At 39.5% G+C, this 20,361-nt stretch overlaps 1 protein-coding gene across 5 annotated transcripts in view; it reads left to right on the forward strand.

The window, feature by feature from the left end:
* ZDHHC15 (zinc finger DHHC-type palmitoyltransferase 15) overlaps positions 1-20,361 on the forward strand; it is a 394,441-nt gene that overhangs the window by 89,263 nt on the left and 284,817 nt on the right. The window contains exon 12 of one of the 5 annotated variants that reach the window (XM_060183157.1): positions 15,114-17,612. The exons of 2 other annotated variants lie outside the window; for them this stretch is intronic. The gene's annotated coding sequence lies outside the window, so the exon portion shown is untranslated. Of the gene's footprint in view, positions 1-3,520; positions 3,705-15,113; positions 17,613-20,361 lie in introns of those variants that run through there. 2 more of the 5 variants (XM_060183152.1, XM_060183153.1) reach the window with 2 other exon arrangements.

The following is a 20,361-nucleotide window of genomic DNA, read 5'->3' on the forward strand; positions in this document are numbered from 1 at the left end:
AAACCCGCCAGAGTTCCAGAGTGACAAGAGTTCAGAGGGTTCCTGAGTTCTAGAGAGAGAGTTAGAAAGTTCCACAGTTGGAGAGTTGAAGAGTGTCTCTGTTACCCGCCCGTGAAGCTAGCCCCGCCAGCTGGAGCCTCCGAATTTTAACAACAAACAACAATAAAAAGGGCAACAAAAGGGAAAATAAATTAATTTAAAAATTAAAAAATGCTCAAAGTCATTGATTATTAGAGAAGTGCAAATAAAGACAAAAGGGAGGTACTACTTTACACCTGTGAGAATGTAATGCATTAAAAAGGACAGTTGTATCAAATATGTGTTGGTGAGAACATGGGGGGGGGGAGGAATCATCTGTACTAATGGTGGGTATGCAGACTGGCCTATCCCCTGTGGAAAATTAACACAACTTCTTCTCTTCCTATGATAGATGTCTGCACATCACTGCAAGTCTTCCTTCTGTGTCATGTTTTGGGTCTTCAGTTTCCTCTGATCCCTCTTTAGATTTCTCAACTTCTTTAACCGCTCATCTGTCCTTACACACTTGGGTTATTTTCATATTTGGGCTATTATGAATAGTGTTTCTATCAACATGCATATGTATTGATCTTTGGATATGTGATTTTGTGTTCATTGGGTAGATTTCTAGAAAATTAACTACTGGATAACATGATAGGTGTATTCTGAGGACATTGTTTTCCACAGATGATGGACTATTTTACATTTCCACCAGTAGTGTAGAGGTTTTTTTTTTCTCCACATTCTTGCCAGCATTTGTTTGTATCCTTTTTAATGCAGGGCATTTTATCATCTATAAATTAGTATCTCATATTTACAAGGATAGTCTTGTTTTTGAATTTTTCTCTTATTCATCGACTTTTGGAATGTGTTGCATATATCGGTTGGCCATCTGAATGACTTTCTTGGTAGAGTCTGTTAAAAATGTTGCTGGGCGGGAGTCGGGTGGTAACACAGCATGTTAATCGCAGGTGGCACAAAGCACAAGGAGTGGTGTAAGGATCCTGGTTCGAGCGCCGGCTCCCCACCTGCAGGGGAGTCGCTTCAAAGGCGGTGAAGCAGGTCTGCAGGTGTCTAGCTTTCTCTCTCCCTCTCTGTTTTCCCCTCCCCTCTCCATTTCTCTCTGTCCTATCCAACAACAATGACATGAATAACAACAATAATAATGACAACAATTAAACAGTAAGGACAACAAAAGGGAATAAATATTTTTATTTATTTATTTTTTATTTATTTATTTTTATTTTTATTTTTTATTTAAGAAAGGATTAACAAAACCATAGGGTAGGAGGGGTACAACTCCACACAATTCCCACCACCCAATCTCCATTTCCCACCCCTCCCCTGATAGCTTTCCCCTTCTCCATCCCTCTGGGAGCATGGACCCAGGGTCATTGTGGGTTGCAGAAGGTAGAAGGTCTGGCTTCTGTAATTGCTTCCCCGCTGAACATGGGCGTTGACTGGTCGGTCCATACTCCCAGTCTGCCTCTCTCTTTCCCTAGTAGGGTGTGTCTCTGGGGAAGCTGAGCTCCAGGACATATTGGTGGGGTCTTCAATCCAGGGAAGCCTGGCCAGCATCCTGATGGCATCTGGAACCTGGTGGCTGAAAAGAGAGTTAACATACGAAGCCAAACAAATTGTTGAGCAATCATGGACCCAAAGCTTGGAATAGTGGAGAGGAAGTGTTAGGGAGGTACTGACTGCAAACTCTAGTGTACTTCTGCTTTCAGGTATATATTTTGCAGTAGTTTATAGATGCGTGTGAAGATATGCTCTCTCTCTCACAGAAACTGGTGTATATCTAGGTATTGGGACTTTGTTAGAAATTGAAACACCTGAGATGAAATTAGAGTATACTATGAAAGGAAAGGTCTCACCCAAGTAATGAAGCTGAAGGGTTGTCATTCCACATGTGAAGTCTCTGGACACAGTCTGAAGTGAAGCATGTTGAGGTGGCAATCATTGCATTGGTTAGGTTGTGATCGGCAGATGCAATATTATTTGATATGGATTGGTAGAAGCATACGGGAAAGTGGGCCCTATCCAAGAGTTCCAGGACTGGTGGAAGTAGGGGCTCTATAGTGGAGATGTGAGGTTCCTGCTGTCTTAGGGTTCAAAAAGACAATCGATAATTAATGTTATCATCACATTATTTGGTAATTGGGTTAACTTTGAAAAGTCCTTTTGTTAGGATTTGCTGTACAGTACCCAGTATCTTGTATATAGCTGTGCTATTGGATGCTTCTGATCTACTTGGTCTAGGCTTTTGAGAGAGTCCATATATCAAATACACAGCCTATATATTAAAAAATTCAGTTTGTGTTTTGAAAAACTTTGAGACATACAATTGATTTTCCCCCTCTCAAATTAATTAACTAGTGATTTATATGTCTACATTTTGCTAGGAGTGTACATAAACACCATTCCCACCACCCAAAGACTGTGACCCATCCCTCCCACCCACTCACACCCCCCACTGGCCCAGGAAGCTGCATGTCTACCCCTCACCACAGGGTTTTTACTTTGGTGCCCTACTTACAATTTGGTGAGGTCCTGCTTTTAGTTTCCCTTTCAGATCTTCTTACTCAACTTCTGTTGATGAGTGGGATCATCCCATACTCATCTTTATCTTCCTGACTTAGCTCACTTAACATAATTCCTTCTAGCTCTGTCCAAGATGGGTCAGAGAAGATGGGTTCATTGTTCTTGATAGCTGCATAAATAAATATTTTTAAAAATTTTAAAAAGAGAACTATCTTTAAAAAAATGTTGCTGGGACAGCCATATGTACAAAAGTGAAACCAGACCACCACTAATTAACATACACCACAAAAATTAGATTGAAAATGGATCAAAGAGCTGATGTCAGAAACTCTAAAATATACAGAATAAAACACTCCCCATCATTCTTAACCTTGAATTGAGCTTGAAGGAATAGTGTTGGTTGGGCTGAGTGATAAAGAAAAGGATGACCTTACTCACAGGCAAGTGACTCATTCATGGGCAGAACTTGAGAGACAGGGACAACAGTTCAACACAAAGTAAAACTTGGGCTGGGCCTGGTGTACTGCACCAAAGCAAAGAGCTGTTGGGGAGAGAGTGGGAAAAGAAGGGCCTGGGGGGATTGTGGTTGTGGTTGTGGTCCTAAGTTGATGATGAGAATATTTTGCAAACATCTATCTCGGGAAATTGTATCCATGTATCAATGCATGTACAGTAAACCCCAATAAAATGAAAAAAAAAGTAAAAAAACAAACCAAAAAAAAGTCTGTTACTATCCTCTCCCCACTCTCCATAGTACTTTTGGATTTCTTTTTATTGTTCAGTGTTGAGACACAGACATAATTATCATATGGCTGACGTCAGGCTGACAGGCATACCGTTGACTTACACAAACCCAAAAGGGAATGTGAGTGTGAGTGTGTCGGGGTTTTTTAAACAGGTGGCTGTCAGAAATAGTTTTCTTTTCCTGCTCACTCTCGGTGCTTGCTCTCCTCCCCAGGTATCTGCCCTGCTGCTTCTCCTGGGACCTGTATACATGGAGCTGAGCTTTGATTACTAATTTAAGGACTCATGGGCCCCAGCCATAATGACTAGCCAATATTTGCCCCTTTGCCTATTTTGTTGTACCTAAGTAACTGTAATATAATAAAACTCCCCATTTGTTTAGACCCTGACTAAAGCTGTACCAAAGGTTTTATTTTTTAATTACAATATTTCAACATTTTATCAGTGACTTTTTAACATTGTCTTTACAAAATTTTCATCATATTTCAGGATCATTGGAACAAAAACAGACCATGGAACAGAATAGAAAAACGAAAAATAAACATATATTTGGAAATATAATATATCATAAAGGATCCAAAGTCATTCAATGGGGGAAAGAAGGCCTCTTTAATAAATGGTGTTGGGATAACTAGGTAGTCATAGGTAGAAGAATGAAACTAGACCATCAGTTCACACCATGAACCAACATAAATTCAAAATCCATTAAAGATGTTAGACCTGAAACTATAAAATAACTTAAAGGAGTGGTCAGGGAGGTGGCGCAGTGATAAAGCTTTGGACTTTCAAGCATGAGGTCCTGATTTCGATCCCTGGCAGCACATTTGCCAGAATGATGTCTGGTTCTTTCTCTCTCCTATCTTTCTCATTAATAAATAAATAAAATCTTTTTAAAAATAATATAAAGAAAAGCACAGGAGGAATATTCCAGGACCTTAAGATCAAAGTTGTATTTGGAGACTAAACCCCATGCACTTGGGGAAACTAAAGTAAACATAAGCAGGCAGGACTATGTCAGACTGAAAAGCTCCTATACATTGAAAGAAATTCCCCATCAAGCTGGGTGATGGCATACTTGGTTGAGTATACCGGTTACAGTGTGCCAGGTTCAAGCCCTTGTCCCTGCATGCAGATAGGAAGCTTTAGAAGTGGTGAAGCAGAGCTGCAAGTCTCTCTCTTCCAGTCTCTCTCTTTCTCTCTCTCTCTCTGTCTCTCTGTCTTCCTGTATATCACCCCTTCCCATCTCAATTTATCTCTGTCCTATAAAATAAAAATACACATAAAATATTAAAAATTAATTGCCCATCAAATAAAAAGGCAACCAAGTAACTTAATTTTCTTCTGAGCACTTTGTAAATTTTTGTTAAAGTCTTTTTTCTGATATAGGGCAGGTAAAGTGACTGTGTTTTTTATTATAGTTTCTTTTGATGTTGTTCTATTAGTTTATTTTTCCTTAATGCTGAATTCAAGTCTTAAGAAATATCCAGGGAGCCGTGCGGTAGTGCAGCGGGTTAAGCTCAGGTGGCGCTAAGCGCAAGGACCGGCATGAGGATCCCAGTTGGAGCCCCCGGGTCCCCACCTGCAGGGGAGTCGCCTCACAGGCAGTGAAGCAGATCTGCAGGTGTCTGTCTTTCTCTCCTCCTCTCTGTCTTCCCCTCCTCTCTCCATTTCTCTCTGTCCTATCCAGCAACGACAACATCAACTACAACAACAATAAAAAGACAACAAGGGCAACAAAAAGGAAGATAAATAAATAAAATTACAAAAAAAAAAAAAGAAATATCCAGGGGGTCGGGCGGTAGCGCAGTGGGTTAGGCGCATTTGGCGCAAAGTGCAAGGACCAGCGTAAGGATCCCGGTTTGAGCCCCCGGTTCCCCACCTGCAGGGGAGTCGCTTCACAGATGGTGAAGCAGGTCTGCAGGTGTCTGTCTTTCTCTCCCCCCTCTGTCTTCCCTTCCTCTCTCCATTTCTCTCTGTCCTATCCAACAACGAACAACATCAACAATGGCAATAATAATAACCACATTGAGGCTACAACAACAAGAGCAACAAAAGGGGGAAAAATGGCCTCCAGGAGCGGTGAATTCATGGTGAAGGCACCGAGCCCAGCAATAACCCTGGAGGAAAAAAATAAAAAGAAATATCCAAAGCAAACAAAGTTTTCTGTCAATTCTGATATATATATATATATATTTTTTTTTCCTCCAGGCTTATCTCTGGGACTCTGTGCCAGCACTATGAATCCACTGCTCCTGGAGGCTCTTTTTCCCATTTTTTGTTGCCCTTGTTGTGGTTGTTATTGTTGTTATACTGTTGTTGTTGTTGCATAGGACAGAGAGAAATTGAGAGAGGAGGGGAAAACAGTGAGGAGGAGAAAAAGACACCTGCAGACACCTGCAGGTGGGCAGCTGGGGGCTCAAACCAGTATCCTTAGGCTGGTCCTTATGCTTCGCATTGTGTGCACTTAACCCGCTCTGCTACCGCCCAACCCCCCTTTTCTATGTATTTTATGGTTCTGATCTAAGATCAGTCTTTTTAAAAAAATATTTATTTATTTATTATTGGATAGAGACAGAGAGGATTTGAGAGGGGAGAAGGAGATAGGGAGGGAGAAAGACAGACACCTGCAGCCCCGCTTCACCACTCATGAAGCTTTCCCCCTGCATGTGGGGACCAGGGGCTTAAACCTAGGTCCTTGCTCACTGTAATGTGAACGCTTAACCAGGTGCGCCACCTCCTGGCCCCAAGATCAGTCTTCGATCCACTTGGTGCAATGTGAAATGTGGTCTTGTCCAATTTCCCTAATATGCTTTATTGACAAGACTATCCTTTCTCAGCATAATGTTTGCATTCTCTTGTCATAAATTAACTGTCCATGTGTGTAAAGGATTATTTATGAATTTTCAAGCATATTCCAGATTAAAGTATATACAGTACCACATTATTTTGATTATAATATGCTAGTAACATAATTGAAAGTCAGGAAGCATGATGCCTCCATTCTTTTTTTTTTTAATTTTTTACTTGTGAATAATAGTAGGTTACCATATTGTCAGATTACAGTGTATAGTTGTACACCACCCTCACCACCAAAGTTCTGTATTCCCACCCTCCCACCTCCCAAAGATAAGCACCATAGTTATCACAAGTCTTATAAACAATTTACTTGCTTCTGATTTCTTTAAATAATTTGTATTAGTGATTTAATAATGATTAACAAGATTATAAGACAAGAGAGGTTCAATTCCACACAGTTCCCACTACCAGAAGTCTGCGTCCAATCCCCTCCATTGGAGGGTTCTCTCTCTGGAAGTATGGACCAAAATTCTCACATAACCATTATGCTATCTCCTCAGCAGACCAAAATTCTTTATGGGGTACAGAAGGTGGAAGGTGTGGCTTCTGTAATTGCTTCTCTGCTGGACTTGGATGTTGATAGGTCGATCCATACCCTCAGCCTGTTTCTATCTTTCCCTGATGGAATTAAGGTCTGGGGAGGTGAGGTTCCAGACACATTGGTGAAGTCATCTACCCAGAGAGGTCAGGATAGAGTCATGGTAGCATCTGCAACTTGGTGGCTGAAAGGTAGTAAGTTATAAAGGAAATTGTTCAATGAACAGGCATACAAAGGTAGGAAAAGGACAAATGAAACTAGAGGTCTTCATATGGGAAGAAGCTAAGAAGTCTATTTTAGCTATGTTCCATGTGGTCCATTTGCCTGGCCCTATAGCTAACATGTGGGTGGACTAAAATTATTGTCTGGGAAGATAGTGTCAGAGTTGAGAATTGAGTTAGAAAGATAGATTAGGGGGTCAGACGGTATCGCAGTGGGCTAAGTGCACGTGGAGCAAAGTGCAAGGACCGGGGTTCAATCCCCAGCTGCCCACCTGCAAGGGCGTCGTTTCACAAACTGTGAAGCAGGTCTGCAAGTATCTATCTTTCTCTCCCCCTCTCTCTCCTCCCTTCCACTCTTGATTTCTCTCTGTTCTATCCAACAACAACAGCAGCAATAACAACTATAATAAAAGCAACAACGACGATAAATAACAAGGGCAACAAAAGGGAAAAATGGCCTCAAGGAGCAGTGAATTAATACTGCAGACACGGAGCCTCAGCAATAACCCTGGAGGCAATAAATAAATAAATAAATAATACAAGCAAAGTCCCAGAGGTTCCAGGACTGGGAGAAATACGGATTTTAAAGAGAATGAAGAGAGTTCCTTGATGTCGTAGAGTTTAACAACAATAGATAATTATTATTATAGCCAAGTTATTTTGGAGCTTGGTTTACTTTAAAAATCCCAATGGTCAGGATTTATTGTACCATACTTGACCTCACCATATTTTGTGTCATTTACAAATAACTACACCTTAGATAGTGACAGGACTAATTTCTTCTGATCTACCTGGTCTAAGATTATAGGTGATTTAGTATTTTTTTTAAAAAGCTGTTATTGGAAATGTTTAAGGTTTCAAACTTGTAAATTGAATTCGGACATTGGGCTTAAATTGATAAAATATTTCTAATAACTTTTTTTGAAAGTTCATGTATATTCAATCTTTAGATTCCACATAAGAGTAAAACCACCTAGTAGAAGTATTTCTTTCTTCTTTCTTTCTTTCTTTCTTTCTTTCGTTTTTACATAAGTTACTAAGAATAATTACCTCTAGTTCCATCCATTTTATGTCACAGGACATAATATCATCCATTTTGATTGCAGAGTAGTATTACATGGAATATTTATCCCATAACTTTTTCAGATAGTCATCTATCTTTTGATGGGCATTATACTCTCTGGCTATTGTGAATATTGCAATTATGTAACAGAGATGCCTATGTCCTTTCAAATTGATGTTTAAGTGTTAGATGGTGGTCCAGTTTCAGTTTTCCACATGTGGCTGCTGAATTTTCCCAGAATCATTTGTTGAAGAGACCTTCTTTAACTTATTCAGTGGTTTTTGACCCTTTGTCATTGTATTAGATGGTTGTATATGTGTGAGCTCATTTCTGGGCTTTCCATCCTCCTCTATTGATTCAAATGTCCATTTTTATTCCAGTACCACCCTGTTTTCATTACTATTGCTTTGGAAAGTGTGATACCACTAAATTGTTCCTTTTTTTCTCAGAAGTATTTAACAATGCAGAAGGGATCAACCCTGTTCACCAAATAAGGATTAGCAGCATACTCCAGCTCTTCTGCAATGAAAATCACTGAACTATTGGGAATCTCAGACTGTGGCACTGGTTCTTGGGAGACAGCGTCTTGAGCTCTTCTGAAATTGAGATATGGAATCAGTATAGTTAGATTACAAGGACTTTTCTTATGACTGGGCTCTGGGATTTGATGGGAGGTCCCCTCTACTAGAGAGAGTTTCTTTCCCCCTCTTCAACATCCTATACTGAGAAATCACTTATGGAGGACTAAATTCCCCCCAACCCCCCTTTCCTTCTCTTCTGCCCAGTCTTTATAGCTCCATCTATGTAGATCCTCTTGTGCTGGATGTAAGCTGTTACCTGTTCAGACCTGTCTTAGACATGCTTTCTTTTATAATATAAGTGCTTGATGTAAATTTTTCTATAAATACTGATTTATCTGTGCCTCATAAATTTTGATGTTATATTTTCATCTTCATTTGGATTAAAAAAAAAAAAACTTGGGAGTCGGGCGGTAGCGCAGCAGGTTAAGTGCACATGGCGTGGTGCAAAGTGCAAGGACCAGAGTAAGAATCCTGGATCAAGCCCCCGGCTCCCTGCCTGCAGGGGAGTAGTTTCACAAGTGGTGGAGCAGGTCTGCAGGTGTCTGTCTTTCTCTCCCCTTCTCTGTCTTCCCCTCCTCTCTCCATTTCTCTCTGTCCTATCCAACAATGACGACATCAGTAACTACAACAATAAAACAACAAGGGCAACAAAAGGGAATAAATAAATAAATAAATATTTTTTTTAAAAAAAACCTTTCCCATTTCTATTACTCTTGCCTCTTTTTTCCTTGGGCTATTTAATTTTCAGATACAGTTTTTTTCTTATGCTTCCTTTTGACATTGATTGCATTTATCGCTCAGAGAATAGGCTTGATATGAGCTGAATATTTTTATATTTATTGATATTTTTACCACTTTATTGAGAAATATTGATTCATGGGGTTGCTATCATGAGGATACATTTTCACCTCTTCCCAAAATGTGTGTCAGCATGCCATCCTCTACAACAAACTTATCTTCCTCCTCTGAAGGGCACTGTATCCCCAGCCCCACTTAACTTCCCCTACCACCCTCCCATATGCTCTAGGAGACTACACAGCCTATTAATGTTTCCTTCTGCAATATTCCTTTGTTTCTTAGCACCCATGTATGTATGAGATCATCTGGAATTCATCTCCTGACTTTTCTTGCTTAACTTGATTCTCTCCTGTTCTATTTATACTGTGGCAAAAGAGAACATATCATTGTTCCTGTTGCTAAGTAGTATTGTATTGTGTCTACATGCCACAGTATCCTTAACTGTTCATTTGTCATTGGGCACTTGAGTTGTTTTCAATTTATGGCTACCATAAATAGTGCAATCATAAACAAGGCTGTATAGATCTCTCTGGGTGTTTTTGTGTTCTTTGGATAGCTACATAAAAGAGGAATTGCTGGATCATATAGAAGATTCATTTCTAATGTTTTTGAGGAATTTCAGACTATTTGCTACAGAAATTGTACCAATTTACATTCCCAACAAAATTGTAAAAGTGTTCCCGTTTCTCCACATCCTCACCATCAATTGTTGTTTCTGTCTTTTTTGATAAATACCTGGAATACAATTTCTCTTGATAAATCCTACACTATGGCTTTAAAAGTGTGCATATCCAAGTAGTAAGCTAGAAGAAATCAAGAAGGCATTCCAATTCACACTAGCATCAAAAGAAATAAAATATATATAATAAATTTAATAAAGAAGGTAAACAACAAAATGAAATTTAAAAAAATTCACAATATAATTAGAAGACATCCCATGTTCATGGATTGAAAGAATTAACATCATTAAAAATAACTATACTACCCAAAGCAATACACAGATTCAATGTGATAGCTGTGAAAGTTCCTATGAATATCATTAAATTTATTCAATAAGTGGTATAGAAGTTTATCTGGCACCACAAAACATTCAAGACTGCCAGAGAAATTCTGAGAAAAAGAAAGAACAAGATTGGAAGCATCACATTTCATGACTTACAATGATATTACAAGCTAAATAAATCACAGTTGTGTGGTACCAGGACACACACACACACACACACACACACAAAAGTCACTCCGATTGATGTAGTAGAATTGAGTCTAGAAATAAGCCTAAATGTGTGTGTGTGTGTGTGTGTGTGTGTGTGTGTGTGTATAGTTGTTTCATACAAAACCACTTGGTACTGGAACCAATATAGATACACAGACTAGTGGAATAGAACTGAGAGCTCATCTGTGGACAACTAGTTTTTGATAAGGAGGCCAAAAACATTAAATGGAGAAAAAAGAGTCTCTTCAACAAATGGTGTTGGGGAAAATTAGGTTGAAACATATTAAAAGATGAAATTAAATCACCACATATCACTGTATGTAAAAGTCAACTCCAAGTGGATCAAAGGCATGGGCATTATTAGATCAGAAACTGTCAGATACATAGAGGAAAATATTGGCAGAACACTTCATGATCTATACTTTGGAAATGTCAGTTTATTCAAAGAAGAAGTCCAGAAGCAAAGAAAACAAAAACCAATGGTACTACATCAAACTGAAACAAAAAAGCAAAAGCTTACATCACCCAAACAGAAAATCACCCTACAGAATGAAAGATCTTTATGCAACATACTTCAGATTAAGGACTAATAACGAAAATACACAAAGAGCTCAGTAAACTTAGCAAGAAAAAGAAAAAAAAAACAATAGAAAATAGGACATAGGGCTGGGTAGTGGTGCACCCTGTTGAGTGAAGTTCAAACCCCAGTTCCCACCTACAGGGGGAAAGTTTCTCAAGTGGTGAAGCATTACTGCAGGCATTTCTCTGTTTCTCCCTCTCTACCTTCCCCTCCCCTCTCAATTTCTTGCTGTCTCTATCCAATAAATAAAGATAATAAAAATAATTTAAGACAAAGACTATAGGATATGGACAGAAGCATCACCAAAGAAAAGATCCAGAGGGCCAACAGACACATGAGAAATTGCTCAAAGTCATTGATTATCAGAAAAATGCAAATAAAGAAAACAAAGAGATACCACTTTACATCTGTGAGAGAATCATCCACTAAGAAAAGACAGAAACAGCAAATGTTGGAGAGGATGTGTGTGTGTGTGTGTGTGTGTGGGTGGGTGGGGAGGCACACTTCTGCACTGCTGGTGGGAATGTAAATTGCCCCAACCCCTATGGAAATCAATCTGGAGATTTCTCAGAACAATAGAAATAGATCTACTCTATGACCCAGCAATTCTTTTCATAGGAGAGGATACAAAAACACCTATTAGAAGAGATCAATGCATGACTATGCTCACAGCAGCATAATTTATAATAGCCCAAATTTGGAAGCAACCCAGTTGTTTAACAACAGATGACTGGCCAAGAAAATAGTGGTATACTTGGCTAATTTACTTTCTACTATGTAATTGTACTAAGCGTCAGTAAAAAGAGCCCACAATTAGATCAGCACTGCATACTGGACTTCTTTGTCTGTGGGAAGCATTCCCAGATAAAATCACTTCAGGCAGAGTTACTCACTACATGATATATGAGTCTCTTCTTTTACTCCAGGTTGTTATTTGGGCCTGGAGTTGCATAGCAAGGTATATGAAAAAAGTCAAAATTATTATCAGAGAAACGTAAACCAAGAACAATGAACTAACACCTTACCCCTGTGACAATAATCTACAAGAAAATGGACAGAAAAAAATCACTAGTGAGGAATCCTTTTACAATTTCAGTGCCAATGTAAATTGGTCTGTCCCTTGTGGAAAATTGTCTGGATTGTCTTGAAAATATTAAAATATTAATATTAAAATGAACACACCATATAACCTGGCAAATTGTCTCCTAGATATATACTCAAAGAATATTAAATCACTTATCTGAAGAGATACATATGTATCTATATTCATGTCAGCACTATTTGCAACAACCAAAAACTGGAATAATTCAAATGTCCAAAAGCAGATGAATGATTAAAAAATGTATGGTATGTATATGTATATAATGGAGCACTGTACAACTATGAGAGATGATGGAATGTCTTTTGCTATAACATGGATGGAACCAGAGGGAATCATTTGAGCAAAAGTCAGAAAGGATGAATACCATTTGATTTCACTCATAGATAGATTCTAAGAAACAAAGCAAGGATCAATACAAGGTAACAACTCAAAAGATTGTGATTTATTGTAGCAGATCCTGGGACTCAGAGGGAGGGAGAAAGGGAGGAAAGGAAGGACACTAAGATGAAGTTGAGGATCTAAGGTCCTATAATGGACCAGGATGATGGTTTGGTGGAAGGGGGTATGCATTGATACCTATCTTTGGGAAATGTGAATTTAGTAAAAATCAGCATTTCTTCAATAAAATCATAATGAAATTGAAATAAGTATGCATACCACCCTGTAGTTCAGTGGTATGTTTTTTTTTTTTTATAAATGTCAATTACTTTAAGTTGATTGATAGCATTACTTTAGTCTTCTGTTCCTTAAAATAACATTTAAGGTGTGCATTCAGGTTGTTTACTTGAGTTTTTTGTTTGTTTGTTTCCTAATGTGTGCTTGTATGGCTTTGTTTTCCTCTAAGTACTGCTTTAGCTGTGTCCCAAATATTTGATAGCTCATTTTTTCATTTGCATTTGATTCTAGGAACATTTGAATATCTTCCTTGAGTTCCTCTTTGACCCAGTGGTTGTTAAGCAGTGTGTTGTTGAGTTTCCATATTTGGGACTTCATAAGTTTTCTGTTTGTTGTCAAGTGTTAGTTTAATTCCACTGTGGTCTGAGAAAATGCTTGGAATGATTTCAATGCTTTTGAATTTGTTGATACTATTTTTGTGGCCTAGCATATGATCTATCCTTGAATATACACCATGTAGACTCAAAAAGAATGTGTATTCCACTTTCTTGGGGTATAGAACTCTGAAAATGTCCATGAGATCTAGTCTATCTATCCCTTCAATTAATTCTCTTGTTTCTTTATTGATTCTCTGCCTAAATGATCTGTTCATATTTCTCCCAGTCCTGGAATATCTGGAGCTTTGCTTGTTTTTCTTCATGCTTCTCTTAATCCCTACCATTTGATACTGCATCTGCTGACCTCAATCAAATAAATGCATTCAATACCACCTCAGTATGTTCCACTTCAGACTGTGTCCACAGATGCCACACCTTGGACGTCAACCCTCTAGTTCCAATACTCTGGTGAGACCTTTCCTAGCTCATGGGACTCCCTAGTTCCATTTCAAATGGTACACTTCCTGTCAAAGTTTAAGAACCTAGATATAGACTGGGACCCATGAGATAGGGCACATGGGCACATGTATCCATAAGTTAAGGGAAAATAATATACCTTGAAGTAGAAGTATGCAATAGTCTGTAGTGAGTAGACTTAGATTCATTAAGAGCAGCAAGCAAGTAGAAAGACCTAAAAAAGACAGCAGAAAGTACTTAGTCAAATATTTTCTACCTAGGTCTAGGTACCCTCCTCACCTACTCCCATTCACTTCCCTCAATCAGTCTAAATCTAACCTTGTCGGATAAAGTAAGGACTACAAAATCTGGATAAGGGCAAGTGACTGGCATACTCTAATGATGGCCCTTTGGGTCACTACCAGGCCATCCTATCATCTGGGGCTATAGTCAGGGAATCATTCCCACATTGATATGATGGGCCTAGACCTCTAACAGATCCTTCTCTCCACTATCCCTGGTCTTCTCCATCAGGGACAATATCATAAGCTCTGTTGTGGGCCTATCCAGGATGTTGCCCTTAATGTAGAACAACAATGGTATGGACTGCTCCACTCTCCAAAGGGAGACTGAGTCAACATACTCTGCCACTCAAGGAAGATTGGTCCTGAAATGAACACAGCCTAGAATGTTACTAGTTGTGACCATCGACTGTAAACTAAGACTGACAGGGATGCAGAGGTTACACAGTCTCCTGTGGTATATATGAATAGATATGGTGTCTAGGTCAGATCAATGCAGTCAGCAGTTAACAGTATTAATATACTTTCTTCATTTTCATGAGATACTCACTGCCCTGATTCAGCTTTCTAGTTCTAGTCACAACTCTGACACCATCTTCCCAGTTAATACTTTTGGTCCAACTACATGTTAGCTATAGGGCTCAGGCAAAAATTACTAAAGTCATAGGCCCTTTGGAATATACCTAAAATAACTTCATAGCTTCCTCCCACATGAAAAGTCTTAGTTCCATCTGCTCTATTCTTTTTTATATATATTTACTTTATTTATTTATTCCCTTTTGTTGCCCTTGTTGTTTTATTGTTGTAGTTATTATTGTTGTTGTCGTTGTTGGATAGGACAGAGAGAAATGGAGAGAGGAGGGGAAGACAGAGAGGAGGAGAGAAAGACAGACACCTGCAGACCTGCTTCACCGCCTGTGAAGCGACTCCCCTGCAGGTGGGGAGTCAGGGTTCGAACCGGGATCCTTATGCCGGTCCTTGTGCTTTGCGCCACCTGCACTTAACCCGCTGCGCTACAGCCCAACTCCCCCATCTGCTCTATTCTTACCTTTAGGTTCCTGATTATTAATCAGTTTGTCTCAATTTATATCTTGCTGCTTTTCAGCCACCAAGTTGCAGATGCTACCATGATTCCATCCTGACTTCCCTGGGCAGATGACTTCACCAGTGTGTCCTGGAACCTCACCTCCCCAGAGCTCAATCCCATCAGGGCAAGACAGAAACAGGCTGGGGCTATGGATTGACCTGCCAACGTCCATGTCTAGTGGAGAAGCAATTACAGAAGCCAGACCTAATACGTTCTGCAGTCCATAAAATTTTGGTCCATACTCCCAGAGGGATAAAGAATATGGAGGGGATAGAGTATAGAACTCTGGTGGTGGGAATTGTACTCCTCTTATTCTACAATCTTGTCAATCATTAGTAAGTCACTAATAAAAAGAGAAAAACTTTTCCACCTAAAACATGTATCCATTTTCACCACTATGCACTAGGACCCCAAATCTTCCCCACTGCCTCTACTTATCCTTATTCCCCTAGAGTCCTTTGCTTTTCTGGAATACATCTAACCGAAATCTCTATTTTCTTACAAGTAAAGTAAAAAAATGATATGATCTTCTTGAATGGTATTTGCAAGGACTAAATGGAATTCCAGCACAGAAGTTGGATTGAGAATTGCCCTTTTTGATAGAGACAGAGAGAAATTGAGAAAGGAGAGGAGATAAAGGAGGAGAGAGTCAGAGAGATACCTGTAGCTCTGCTTCCCCCCACCCCCTGTAGGTGGGGACCTGAGGCTTGAATCTGGCTCTTTGGGCACTGTGATATGAGTGTTTAGCCAGGTTTGCCACCACGTGGCCCCAAGAGTTGCTGGGATGATCATAGACAGAAGTCAAAAAACAAAAACAAAAGGGAAAACACAAAGCAGAACTTGGACTGAACTTGGTATATTGCACCAATGTAAAGGACTCTGGGGGGTGAGGAGTGTTTGGCTCCTGGAAAATGATGGTGGAGGAGGACCTAAGTGGGGGGGGGGTTAGAGTGTTATGTGGAAAACTGAGACATGTTGCACATGTACCAACTACTGTATTTTACTGTTAACTGTAATCATTAATCCCCCAATAAAGGAAAAAATGACATTTAAAAATGTCTATTAGTGATGTAAGGATGTTTTATAAAATTAGAAAATTTCAGATGTATAAATTCATACCCACAGATGGTGAGTGATAAGCCACCACATCCTCCACCAAAGATTTGTGCTCCCCCCATAACCACCACAGAGTAGTTACCATTTTTTTGCAACTTAGTTTGCTTTAGTCACACATAATTAGCATGTGAATAAAACAATCTTGTACTTGTCCTTCACCTGTTAACTTATTTCATCTTGCATAATCACTTCTAGTTCCAGCCACATTGTTCCAAATAATGCAATGTCATCTTTCCTAATGGCAGCTTTCTGTTTCCATTGAGTACTTATCCAGTAGCTTCTTTTAAAAATATTTTTTCATTATCTATATTTATTCATTGGATAGAGACAGCCAGAAATTGAGAGAGAGGAAAATCATCTTTGCTTCACCACTTGCAAAGCCTTCCCCCTGCAAGTGCAGACCAGGGGCTTGAACTTGGGTCCTTGTGCAGGTGTGCTACCATCCAGCCCTTCCAATAGCTTCTTTATCAACTCATCTGTTCTTGGGCATTTAGATTGTTTCCATATTTTGCTAGTGTAAATGGTGCAACTATGAACACAGGGGTGCACATACATGTTTTAGTATAATTTCTTGCCCTTTAGACATATCCCTAGAGTATTTGTGTATCATATAAGGTTTTTCTTTTTTTTTTTTTTAAGGATTCTCCATACTATTTCCTTCCCCCTCTCTCTCTCTCTCTCTCTCTCTCTCCAAGGTTATTGCTGGGGCTCGGTGCCTGCACTATAAATCCACTGCTCCTGGAGGCTATTTTTGTTTATCGTTGTTGTTATTATTGTTGTTATAGCTGTTGTTGGATAGGACAGAGAGAAACGGAGAGAGGAGGGGGAGAGAAAGATAGATACCTGCAGACCTGCTTCACCGCCTGTGAAATGAACCCCCTGTAGGTGGGGAGCCAGAGGCTCAAACCAGGATCCATATGCCTGTCCTTGCGCTTTGCCAGGCCCCCTCCATACGATTTCCTATAGGGACTGCACCCAGTTTGCATTCCCACCAACAGTGCAACAAAGTTTTTTTTTCTTCACATTCTTACCAACACTTATTATTTCCTGTTTTGTTGGTGTAGGCCATTTTCATGACCTCAGGTGGCATTTCACTGTGGTTTAAATTTGTACTTCTTAAATGATAAGTAATTTTCATGTCTGTGGGCCATATGCTTATCATCTTTAGACAAAAATGTCTATTCAGAGCCCACTCTTTATTGGGTTAAAAGTTTTAGTTGTTGTTGAGCTGTATGATTTCTTTATAAATGTTTGATAGCAATCCCTTGTCGGATGTATGATGTGCAAATATCTTCTCCCATTTACTGTCTGCCTTTTTATCTTCAATTGTGTAAGACTCTTTTCAAACGTTTGCTTTGTTTTTTTATTTCTATTATTGATTTAATAGTGATTGACCTGTGTATAAGATAATAAAGGTATAGTTTCACACCACATCTACTATCAAAACTCTGTGCCTCCACTCCCATACCCCCAACTATAACCACCATAGTTCTCCCAAGGTTTTAGGGATGGGTTGACTGCTTTCCCACCACCATCCCCCAAATTTATGTGTTTCAGTTCTCTATATTCCACGTATGAGTGAAGTCATCTGGTAGTTGTTGTCACTTCCATAATTACTTCCATAATCAACTTCAGTTCCATCCATTTTATCTCCGAAGACACAATATCATCTTTTAAAAATTGTGTGGTAGTAATCTACAGAGATTATGTTCTATAACTTTTTTATACACCAAACTTTTGCTTTTTTTAATAAAAAATATTTATTTTTAAATATCCTATTTATTTATTAATGAGAAGGATAGGAGGAGAGAGAAAGAACCAGACATCACTCTGGTATATGTGCTGCCTGGGATTGAACTTGGGCCCTCATAGCTTGAGAGTTCAACACTCTATCCACAGCGCCACCTACTGGACCACTAAATTAATTAATTAATTTCCTTTTGTTGCCCTTGTTTTACTGATGTAGTTATTATTGTTGTCATCATTGTTGGATAGGACAGAGAGAAATGAAGAGAGGAAGGGAAGACAGAGAGGAGGAGAGAGAGAGAGACACCTGCAGGCCTGCTTCACAACTTGTGAAGCGACTCCCCTGCAGGTGGGGATTTGGGGGCTCAAACTGGAATCCTTAAACCGGTCCTTGTTTGCGCCACGTGCGCTTAACCCGCTGCGCTACCGCCCGACTCCCTAAAAATTTTTATTGTAAGTGATTTAACAGTGCTTTACAAAGTTACTAAGAAGTTAGTTATCTATATTCAACATGAAAGTGTAACCATCAAGTAGTTGTCTTTCACCTATTTACTTATTTCACTTTGCACAATTAGCTCAGGCTGCATTCATTTTGTCCAAAATAATACAATCTCATCTTTTAGGCTAGTAGTATTCTGTTGAATATATCTTCCATAACTCCTTTTCCAGTCATCTGTCAGTGGGACGTTATGTTGCTTCAATATCCAGGGCTATTATAAATCCTCAGATGATCCATGAGCCATCTCTTATAGGAAAAGACCAGGAAAATGGTTGTGATCCTGTGTACAACTAATGTCTTTTTTTACATTATATTAATTAATTAATTAATTTATTTATTTATTGTGCCTCCAGGGTTATTACTGGGGCTTGGTGCCGGCACCACGAAACCACTGCTCCTCAAGGCCATTTGCCCCCTTTTGTTGCCTTTGTTGTTTTATCTTTGTTGTGGTTATCATTGATGTCGATATTGTTGGATAAGACAGAGAGAAATGGAAAGAGGAGAGGAAAACAGAGGAGGAAAAACAGACACCTGCAGACCTGCTTCACTGCCTGTGAAGCGACCCCTTGCAAGTGGGGTCCCCCTGCAGGTGAGACCCCCTGCAGGTGGGGAGCCAGGGGCTCCAACTGGGATACTTAGGCCGGTTCTTGTGCCTCCTGCCATGTGCACTTAACCCGCTGCGCTACCACCCAACCCCCACAACCAATGTCTATAGGGGGAGGCATAAGAAACTGTCCACTGTATGGATCAACCTGTCAACGCCCATGTTCAGCCGGGAAGCAATTACAGAAGCCAGACCTCCCACCCTCTGCACCCAATAATGACCCTGGGTCCATACTCCCAGAGGGATAAAGAACAGGAAAGCTATCAGGGGAGGGGGTTGGATACGGAGTTCTGATGGTGGGAATTGTGTGGAGTTGTGCCCCTCTTATCCTATGGTTTTGTCAATGTTTCCTTTTTACAAATAAAAAGATTCTGTCCACTGTATATATGTAACAACTTGTCTTGGATATCATTGTTTTCTCCTATATATTTTAAAAACTGTTTTTAAATAGTCTGTTAATTTCATGTTGTTTAGAAAAAATGCCCAGGTCCAAAAAGTCTTATAAGTGAATAACCCTATAAATAACATCTCAATTTCTGAAAAGATAAAATTTCAGGGAGTTGGGCGCTAGCGCAGCGGGTTAAGCTCAGGTAGTGCAAAGCACAAGGACCAGCGTAAGGATCCTGGTTAGAGCCCCTGGCTCCCCATCTGCAGGGGAGTCGCTTCACAAATGGTGAAGCAGGTCTGAAGGTGTCTATCTTACTCTTCCCTTCTCTGTCTTCCCCTCTTCTCTCCATTTCTCTCTGTTCTCTCCAACAACGACGACAACAATAATAACTACAACAATAAAACAACAAGGGCAACAAAAGGGAATAAGTAAATATTTTTTAAAAGATCAAATTTCGGAAGATGTAAATACAATTTTTCTTAAACTATGTAGAGGGCTTAGAGGACAAACAATAGTGGAGAACATGACTTTTCTGAATAATTCTTTTTAAAAAATTTCTTTATTGGAGGATTAATGTTTTACAGGTGACAGCAAAACAAATAGTTTATACATGTATCACATTCCCCAGTTTTCCACATAACAATTCAACCCTCACTAGGTCCTCCTCTGCCATCATATTCCAGGACCTGAACACCGCCCCCACCCCGCCCCCACCGCTGCCCTAGAGTCTTTTCCTTTGGTGCAATATACCAAATTCCAGTCCAAGTTACTAAATAATTCTTAATTGTTCCCAGTACATTTAATCTAAATGACTAGTGATACAAAAGTAATCTGCTTGAAATCTGGTTTTGTTTCTTTGATAGGTAACTGCAGAACACTTTCATCCCCAACTCAGATCCTTTTCCACATCATA

The sequence above is a fragment of the Erinaceus europaeus genome, chromosome X (genome assembly GCF_950295315.1).
Source record: "Erinaceus europaeus chromosome X, mEriEur2.1, whole genome shotgun sequence".
In the NCBI taxonomy this organism is placed as follows: Eukaryota; Metazoa; Chordata; class Mammalia; order Eulipotyphla; family Erinaceidae; genus Erinaceus; species Erinaceus europaeus.